Here is an 11,006-nt window from a genome sequence, read left to right as displayed (position 1 = left end):
ACCACTTTCTAACTATAAATATGTGGAGCATTTTATCTGCATAAAACAAGAGGATTACAAATAAGTTTTTTAATCTAGCACAAGTAGTTTCATGGTAGATGCACTGCTTTGCTCATTGTTTCAAAATGAAGCATTTGTAGCTTTGCTTTGTCCTATCAAAACAAATACCAATTCACTGTAAACACAGATTGAGTTTTGAATCAAGCCAGTACAGAAGCTGTAAGGACTGAGGAGCCACAGTTCCCAGACTAAAGAGACCTTTGGATATTAATATATCTCAGTAACCTCCTAAGGGTATCAAGAAAGCAACCAATTAACTCCTAGCTTCAAAGGGCAGACAGAAAAAGTTCAGAGTTTAAACTCTGGAGCATTATATATTTATGAAGGCTCTGACTTCTTGACTGTGTGGTGGATAATCAGCTGTTGTGTTCAGGCCTCCTTGTCGGCAATAATAATTCAGCCTTAGCTGAATTAAGCGTCTTCTACCTAGTGCTGAATAAGATATTAAAAGGTTGAAGAGCAGTGATTTACTGCTGAAGCATGGTGTGAAGTGTGAAGACGTACTGTAAATTGGCTTTCTTACAAAACAAACAGGTAAATTCTTGCATACAAATCTCATTGTATATTAAAACATAGTAAGAATAGAACCATATAAACAGCCTCATCCAGAGCATTTGTATTTTGAGATGCATTTATTTTAGTTCAGCCCTTTAGCTTGGTAAATGCCACATGTCCTCAAAGAAAATGAGATCATTTTGGAAGGATAAATCAGATCTCACTGATACTGAAGAATGACCATGCATTAATAGACAGGAAGTTTCCTGACTAAACAAAACTATAGCAGTTGCAGCTGTGCACATCTAACCAAAAAAGCAGCAGAAGAAACAAAACTACAACTGCCACGTGCACAAAAGTATTAAAATAGTGACATGAGGACTCTTGTCACAGGCAGAACAATAAGTAATCTCTGCCAGATAAAAGCAGCTCTAAAATGAGACAACTATGAAGCAAAGCAGCTAGAAAGAAACATATCTTGGAATGTGGCCTACAGGTCACAGTTTGGCAACTGGACTTGCCTATTCCACATTCCATAGACTTGTCATCATTATAAAAAGTTTCCTATTTACATATAGGGGAAAAGCACACACACACAAATATACACACACAGAGGTTACTTAAGGGACTGGTTCTATCAGCAGCTCAAAATGTTTCTAAGTAAATTACACTTGGCCCATATAAATGAAACATGACTACAGTAGTCAGAGTTTTCAAAATACTCTGTGGGACATGAGTGGGAAGGTTTAACAAATTATTTTCTTGGCAAAACCATGTTAAGTAGTATTTACATGTTACCTGGAGCAGTATTTCCTCCACTATCAATATAATGTTTTCTGTTTAGGAGTTAAAGACAACTTGCAATCTTCGTTTTCCATATAACATATAATAATGAATGCCAGGCTAAATATCAAAAATTCATGAAAAGCTGTAAATGGATCCTAGTTGATGCATGACTATAGTGGAATGCAATTCTAATAAGAGAATAGAAAAAGTCACCAATTTTCTCTAGGGTTAGGATCCCACAGATGAAGGAGGCCATCTTCATGGAAAAATAGATTAAGGATGACAAGCAGTTTATACATTTAGTTAACTGATTTATTACAGTTCAAATGCAAGTCTCGGGCCAGTTTGTAAAGAACAAAAATGGTACCCACAGTGAAAACCATGTTGCAGCTATACAGATTCCTATGAAATGAAACTGAAAATCCTTTCCCTTTGAGACTTGGCTTCCTGATGTTTTTCCACCACACTTTGATTTCAGTAGCCTACAAGATGGCATAATTGGAAGCAATTGTTCAGTGCAACATTGCTACTCAACTGATGGCAAATGGAAGAATCCAAATGTGTATCCTCATTTCTGCCATGAACCGAAAGGAATAAACAGCAAATCTTTGCTGCTGCAGGTAAGAATGTTTCTCTTTGAAAAAAAAAATCTTTTGTATCCCCCAAACCCATGATCCATACAAAAGCTTCTCACATACAAAAGCCTGAAGCTATATAAAAAGTGGATGAAAACAAATGACTGAATTGTGAGACAAGAGAAATGAAACTATTACAGACAGGCAGATTGTATTTTGCAGAAGGGTTTATCCTAAAAATTACAGATGGAAACTGCTTTCACTATAGAAGGGCAGTGGACATGATAATAACCTTTGAACCATCAAGGACATTCAAAGAAAGCTATAGAGTAGGGGAGTCAAACTCATGTTGTCACGGCTGTGTCATGTGACATATGGGGACTTCCCCCCCCCCTTTGCTAAACCGGCCCGTGGGCATCCGGCCCGTGGGCTGTGAGTTTGACAGTCCTGCTATAAAGAAATGGAAAAAGGCCCATCAAACCAGCTTTGCTCCATGATCAAGGGCATATTTTAATATTGTGAGCTGCCCAGAGTTAACATATGGTAAGAAGGGCAGCCAATAAATTGTATAAATAAATAAAATAAATCTACACTAATACTGCTGAAGGAATCTCATTTTGGGAAAGTCAAGTCACAGAAGCCAGAAATGTTCTTCTGAGAAACTTGTTTGTCATAAATAGAATATTTTGCAGCTATCTATACGGAGCTGAAGTGGTAGGACAAAATTAAAATCTGATACCATAAAGCACTTCCTTTGAGGAGCAGTTGTATATCCTTAGTTTTTCTGCCAGACTATGGAAAGTAGACTATGGAATGTTTTATTTCCAACTGGAACCCCAGTTGAAAACCTCATATTGCCTTGATTATTTTATAGTTAGTTTCAAAATCAGAGGAACAAAATCTAAAATGTATGTACTTTGCGGTCAGATTTTTGGACAGGAATATTATCTGAGTTAAGCATTGGCTTAATTAGCTAATTAATTCCTCAGTTGGCTGAGGAATTCTGGGAGTAGAAGTCCACATATTTTAAAGTTGCTGAGGTTGAGAACTACTGGTATACCTAATACTCATTTCTACGCCAAGAAGCTAATGGTCAATGTGTACGTGAAGATTTCATTACAGAGTCTGACAAAGAAGTAGAAAACTTAAAGATTCCCCCCATGCAAGTACTTTAAAAAAGGACCCATTCCATATACAGTTCATAGAGCCACAATGTTATACTGCTGCCCAAGGTACAAAATAGAACCAGAGGATAATCCAATGTGAAAGGACTGAAGTAATCAATTAATCAACACCTCATTGGTACTCAAGCAAAATGGAAGTGTTTGTAGTTGCGTTCCTGAAAGCAATAGCATCTTTTTTGCAGGTTTGCAAAGAATTCTGAAAAAATGGCCCTCCTTATAAATACAGTAAATAGCAGAGAAGTGTTTGCACGAGGACCAAAGCACTTTTTCTGAATAATTTCAAATCACGATTACACAGAATTCAGACCAGAAAGAGCAAAACAAGTTTGTCAAAAAAGAAATGCAGATCCTTTTCTTTACAGCTGATGGTCTTCCACAGTTTGCAGGTGTTTGGATACTCTCAGTGCTTGATGCAGCTAGTGGGTTTTGGCAGATACAGTTACACTCGACAATGCCAAATTAACCATGTTTATTAGGCCATTTGGTACATTTTTCTGTAAAAGATCACCACTTGGGCTTTTTAGCACTTTTGAGTTCTTCCAGAGGGAAATGTGCATTCCTGCAACATCTGGAGGCTGTTTTGGTTTTTATAATCTTGAAACTATTTGGGATTAAAGTCATAGTAGGTATGAGCATGATCAGTGACAATTTTAAATCTTATAAAATTCATATGCTACAAGCTGAACTAAAGTAAATGAAGCTTATGACTGAAAAAAAATCACAATTCTGAGACATTACATAAATGAAATCAACTTGAGTTCCAAAGGAAGTGGAACTATTTTAGGAAATAACCTTGCGGAACATAGATTTTATCAAGGAGATTTGGAAACAAAGACTGTTACAAGATGTAAAAGAAAGAGGAGGTCTGGGTTTACCGGATTTGAGATTTATTTTGCAACTTGTGGTTGGTCTGGATGAAAGAACGGATGCTGCTGAGAAACAAGTGATATTTAGAGTTGAGGATCATCACCTGAGGCTTGGATAGCATGGATACTTATGGTATGATAAGTGAAAATGTTGATTTTAAAAACAATTTCATTAGTTGTACTATATTGAAAATATGATATAAAGCCAAGTAATGCCCCCAAATACTTCTGTGGATCTCAGCTCAAGAAGTATGCCACAAAAGAGAAACAGCAGACAAAGACAAATGGTTCACATATCAGGAATTATTGGAAAACCATCAAAGGAAACTTAAAATTAAATCAAAAGAGCAATGAATAGCAGAAAGAAATAGTTATTAATGGTTTTCTTGTTTACAGTTATCAGAAAGATCCAAAATGGACAAAAAGACTTATAGTATGTATCAAATGGAATTTGAGGCAGAATTGACCATGAAAAACTTGTAATTGCTAAAATGTATAAACTTTTGTTGAAAATTGGAAAACAGGGAAACTAGGTTAAAGAATGTATGATAAAGTGGGATAAGAAGTTTGGCTCTAACATAGACATGGATCAATGCGTGACTAAAATGTCTGAAAGTTACACTGAAAGTTACATTCTTTATTATCTTAAAGAGAATTTTTATAAAATGATATACATGATGCCAGAGAAATTATCTAGAACAAGGGTGTCAAACTCAAGGCCCATGGGCCGGATCTGACCAACGGGTGCTTAGATGTGGCCCATGGGGCCAGCTTAGAAATATCAAAGGACTGGCCAGTGGTGCCTCTGCCAGCGTGACAACCCCCCCCCCCACAGCCTGTTTTCAGCCTGCAGAATGCTGCAGAGGAGGCGGGGGGGTAAAATTGCCCCCCTCCCCACAGTTTTCAGCCTCCACTGGTCCTTTGATATTTCCAGGCCAGCCCCATGGGCGGGGGGCAGAGTGCAGCAGGAGGCAGCACCTTCTTCGCCTTCTATTTAGCAGCATCTGCCAACTGGAACTAGGTACCCTCTAAGATCTAGATGGCTGTTGTTTAGAAGAGCCAAAAACATCTGTCTCTTCACCCAGGCTTTTAATGAAAGAGAATGAGCCCCCTCGTATCACTGAGTTTGTCATCTTTTATCTTTTACCTGTGATTGGTTTAAGTGTAAAAATTTTTTATTGTTGTGAGCCACCCAGGGTCATTGAGAATTGGGTGTTATATCAATTTTGTAATTACTAATATTAAATCCTCCTCTATGGCTGTGTCAGAGGTAGCAACGAAGATTGATAGATGGTTGGACAGTTTTTAGAAACATCTGGAGAAATTGACAGTTCATTTATGCTCTGCTCCTATACAAAGAGTGAAGCCTCATAGCAGCTGGAGACTCTACATGTCTTTAATTTCTACATTATGGTATTGAGACTATTTGTGCCAGAAAGTAAATCTCCCTTTCTCTGGAGTAGCTGTTTTGGATGCAAAGGGAGGAACAATCTATCTTGAGCCTGTGACAAACGCCCACCATGACCATGCCCACCCCCGGCCCTCCGAGGTCAAACACAACCCTGATGCGGCCCTCAATGAAATCAAGTTTGACACCCCTGATCTAGAATATATAAAAGCACTTCAGCTATATGTGGAATATGAACATGAATGGACATTCTGATATTCTTGGTGAACATCTAATAAAGCTAAAAATGGATTTAAATACATACATTAACATAGATTAATCTTAAAGATTAATATTAAAATGAAACCAGAACTTTTCCTTTTAAGATTGATAGATACGCAGAAAAGTCATGCAAGATGTGATTACTCAATCAATATGTGATTATTGTGGCAAGATTGATATAGGCGGTTCTTGATGTAAGACCAGTTGCTAAATAACTGTTCAAATTATGATGGACCCAAAGTTATTTATGACTTGCCCTTAAAGTTTCAACTGCCTGCAGTCATGTGATTGCATTTTGGGTGCTTGCAATTACTTGTCAGCACAAGCAACCAGAGCCACTTATTAATAACTAAAGTATACAAAATTATATTATTTTCTACCTATATTACAAGAATCTCCACAGGCAGCTTTCCCTCCCTAGGAACAGCCAAATAAGACTTCAGAGACTTTGGGGGAGCTCAAGCTTATACCTTTCACAGCTGTGCAACAGTGGAGGGATTCAAATATTTTTGCCACTGATTTGGTGGACGTGGCTTGGAGGGCGCACTTTGTGCACTTTTTGTGCATGCATGTGCCAAACGCACACTTTGCACAGGTGCAGAGGCATTTGCGCAGGTGCAGAGGCATTTTAACTCACCTGCTGCAAGCCTGCACGATCCCAGTCACTTCAAAAGCTGTTGCACGGCGCTGTTCTATGCCGTGCAAAGCAGCTGAGCTTCAAATTCAGCGGATAAAGGTGAGTATGGGAGCCTTGGTGGGCCCAAGAGCAGGTGGGCCCAAGAGCAGAGCAGCAGAGAGAACCAGTTTGGAGAGAACGGCTGTAAAAATTGGGTATGCCTAGTTTAGTGAAAAGAAGTCCTAGAGTGACATGATAGCAGTGTTCCAATATCTAAGGGGCTGCCACAAAGAAAAGGAGATCAACTTGTTCTCCAAAGCATCTAAAAGAAGAACAAGAAAGAGTGGTGGAAACTGATCAAGGAGAGAACTAACCAAGTACTAAGGAGAAATCTGGCAATGAGAACAATTGATCAATGGAATGGTTTGCCTTCAGAAGTTGTGGGTGCTCCATCATTGGAGGTTTTAAGAAGAATTGCACAGCCATTTATTTGAAATTGTATAGGGCAGCGGTGTCAAACTGGTGGCCCACAGGCCAGATGTGTCACATGCAGGCCACACCCACCCCACCTCTGCAAACGGGAAACCATCACGAAATGTCACGTGACAGCAACGTGATGCGGCAAGCTTGACACCCATGGTTTAGGGTCTCCTGCTTGAGCAGGGGGGATTGGACTAGAAGATCTCCAAGATCCCTTCCAACTCTGTTATTCTCTTAAAAATATCCATTGGATAAAATGGGTATGCACTTACAACCATCTAGCTCACTTAATGACTGGTTGGTTTGCTTAATTCCTATGTGACTTACTTAACAGCCATTTTAAAAGCAATTGTTTAGTCAAGTGATGTCTCAGCTTACCATCACAACAAAATTCTGGTGTCAATTGTGCTTGTAAGCCAAAATGTAAGATGGAAAGATTCAACATTGTCCACAATGGAGGAATGGCTGGTGAAATTGACAGATCTTGCTCAGATAAACTAATGTCTTTGATTAGAATGATAGCTGCAGTTACTGCTGAATAGAAATTTCGTATGGAATTTTTGTGTAAAAATAAAAATGAACTCTTGATTTCTGGTTTTGATTGGGCAGGATACTCTATGGAAAGAAGACAAACATGAAATAAATTTAGAGGATGTAGGATTTGCAGAACATGGGGACGAGGTAGATCACAGCCTACTTTTTGGTAAAACAGAAAACTGTGGGATAGATAGCATCACCACCAGATGGATTTGTTGACCAACTGCACTCAGTGTGTTGTCTTCATTGGATCTACTTAATATAAATAGAGGAAAGCATGCTGTGGAGTACCTCAAGGTTCTGCCTTAGGCCCAGTACTTTTAAATATCTTTATAAATGATATAAAGAAGGGAATAGAAAGGGATCTAATCAAATTTGCAGACAATACCAAGCTGGGAGAAATAGTCAACACTTCAGAAGAGACTCAATATATAGAAGGCTCTTGATAGACTTGAACATTGAGCCTCATCCAACAAAACACAATTCAGTCTGATAAAAGTAAAGTCTTACATTTAGTCAAGAAAAATCAAATGCACAGTATAGAATAGGCTGTACCTGACTCAACAGTTGTGACTGTGAGAGAGATCTAAGTGTCCTAGTGGATAACCACTTAAGTATGAGCCAGCTGTGTGTTGCAGTTGTCAAAAAAACAAACAAACCCAATAAAGTCCTAGAGATGGCAACAGGATCACATGATAGTACTGCACTGGTAAGACCAAAACTAGAATACTTCATCCAAGTATGGTCACCACGATACAAAAAAGACACTGAGGCCCTAAAACGTGTGCAGAGAAGTGCAGTAAAGATATTAGGGATCTGGAGGCTAAACATGCAATGATCTGTTGCAGGAATTAGGTATGTCTAGTCTACCGAAAGGACGTTGTGACTCAGTGGCTAAGACGTTAAGCTTGTCCATCAGAAAAGTCAGCAGTTCGGTGGCACTGCATAATGGAGTGAGCTCCTGTTACTTGTCCCAGCTTCAGCCAACCTAGCAGTTCAAAAGCATGTAAAAAATGCAAGTAGAAAAATAGGGACCACTTTGGTGGGAAGGTAATAGCATTCCATGCACCTTTGACATTTAGTCATGTTGGCCACATGACCACAGAGACGTCTTCGGACAGCGCTGGCTCTTTGGCTTTGTAACGGAGATGAGCACTGCCCCCTAGAGCTGGAAACAACTAGCATGTATGTGTGAAGGGATCTTTAGTCTATGGAAAAGGAATAGGGGTGACATCATAGCATGTACTTGAGTGGCTGTCCTGGAAGGGGGTCAATCTAGCCTCCAAAGCAGCTGAGGACAGACAAGAAGTAACAGGTGGAAGATCATTAAAGAGAGATCCAACCTAAGGAGAAATTTCCCGATAGAACAATTAAACAATGGAACAGCTTGGCTCCAAAAGTTGTGGGTGGTCAGTCACTGGAGTTTTCAAGAAGAGATTGGAAAGCCATTTGTTTTGAATGGTTAAGCAGGGGGTTGGACTAGATCACAGGGGTGTCAAATTGGCAGCCTGAGACCCAGATGCATCATGTGCAAATCACGCCCACCAGTGGTGGGATTCAAATTTTTTTACTGCCAGTTCTGTGGGCATGGCTTGGTGGGCATGGCAGGGGAAGGATACTGTAAAATCTCCAGAGGTGGTATTTGCTGGTTCTCCAAACTACTCAAAATTTCTGCTACTGGTTCTCCAGAAGTGATCAGAACCTGCTGAATATCACCTGACGCTCACCCTAGATCCATGAAGGGGGAAAATGTTGCAATATGTCACATGACAGCAACATGATGCCATGAGTTGGACACCCGTAGACTAGATCTCCAAGGTCCCTGTTACTCTTATGTTCGCTGATACATCTTTTTATAAAACTTGTCTTTGAGATGATAACATGTAATCTTTCTTGTTTTATTTTTTTCTATTTTAGATCTTCCTGTTGCACTTTCAGCTTTTTCACTTTTTCTGTTCTAATTTAGTTTGTTATAGTTCTTAAAATTTGTAATAAATTTTGTATTAAAATATGTATCATATTACTTCAATTTTAATTACATTACATGATGTCAAATTTAGTTTCTTGGTCGAAAGAAAAAGAACACTGACAATATATTTCATGTTTGTCAACAATGTGACAAATAGCATGCCACAAGTCAGCCATTGATACCAAGTTTTGGGGAAGTGAAAGTGTAGTCTCATCATTAGGTGTCAGTCGCCAGAAATAGTCATAGTCCTTCTAGGGACCTGGGGAAGTTTACATATATTTATATCATTGTCACTTTTGCGTGGAAAAAGGGTTGGGGCGAAGCCAAACATACTGAGATCATGAGATGTAACACAAGTTCTTGCTAAAGGAATATAGATAAAGGGAACTTCCACAATATTACCATTTCCACTTTCCAAAGTACTTTGAAATCAACCCCAAATCATTTTTACTTCTGCTGGCCTTGAAACACAGAGTAGGCAGAGAGAAGCCTAACTCAATTAGTGGAACCTGTGATTGATCAGTAGGAGAGGGCATAGAACATAATTCAGTCAGCACCTTGCTTGAAGTTGCCACTATTAACAAAAATTATCATTCCTCGCTCTAGCCAAAGAGGTATTGGTACTCCTTCCACATATTCCATTCATATTCTGTCCATTCTTTTATGTGCTGGAAAAAATAATCCAGTGGCTTAGATGCATTGAATCCTTTAGTACTGAAGCCTCTAGTCAATTACACAATCTGTTAACATTTTTGTCCAGTTTAGTTTCTTCTGTTTATATAAATAACCAGAATGCTTGCCTCACTCAATTAGCAAATTATTTTTTCCCTTCTGGATGGACTGTAACCAAGTGGGTTTGTTTTTGGTTTAACAACAATCTAAGACAGCTTTTAAAGGGGTGAAAATAAGGTGAAAAACTGCTATGTGCCTTAATGTGGTGGAAATAGAACAAGAAATGGAAAAATCTTGAAATTTTGCCTCTGAGGGGAGGAAATAAGAGAAGAATGGGGAAAAATGGTTCTCCTGTATTGCCTTCAGAGTCTGAGGAAGCACTGAGACAAGGAGGAAGAATATGCATAAGCATCTTCTTCTCCTAAGGCAGTGATGGCCTTTCCATGTTGCATGCCAAAAGTGTGTGCATGCATGCTTGCAGGCCTGCAGGCCTGCACCCATCACGCACTGCATGTGATTCCCCGGCCCCATGCGCATGCACACGCAGCCCCCCGCATTGCATGCCTCTGCTCATGCAACCCCCTATATCTCCTTTTTGTAGTTACCCGACAATCAGCTGGCTGGCGGGGTGTACGCGTGTATGCGCAGTGGGGCTCTTCCAGACAACCTTTCACGTGCCGGCAAAAGTGGCTCTGTGTGCCACAGGTTCGCCATCACAGTCCTAAGTATATGGGAAAGGTCTAAAGGTCTACCAGTGGTTGATACTTGATATCTTCCATCAGTACATTCTCTTCCCCACTCTTTACATGTTGGAGATGACTGAATTGAACAGGCACACAACTTCCTCATTTGTATGACTTAGACACGAAACAAGTCTAAGCATATAAAATTGTAATTCAAATGAAGGCATACAAAGGTTAAAATTGATACCCCTGCTCTGCCAAAATAACTGGCTAATCAGCACTTTCCAGACCAAAACACTTTATCATTTGAACCAAGTTTATCCATTTGACTAACTAGCTGTATGTAACCATACCCACCACTAGACTGTCACTGCTAGTTCTGGAAAAACGTGTTGTTTAGCTGACTTCTGACCT

This window comes from Pseudonaja textilis, chromosome 5 (assembly GCF_049901715.1).
Source record: "Pseudonaja textilis isolate UNSWEBS1 chromosome 5, rPseTex1.2, whole genome shotgun sequence".
Classification (NCBI taxonomy): Eukaryota; Metazoa; Chordata; class Lepidosauria; order Squamata; family Elapidae; genus Pseudonaja; species Pseudonaja textilis.
This window is presented reverse-complemented; position numbering follows the sequence as displayed.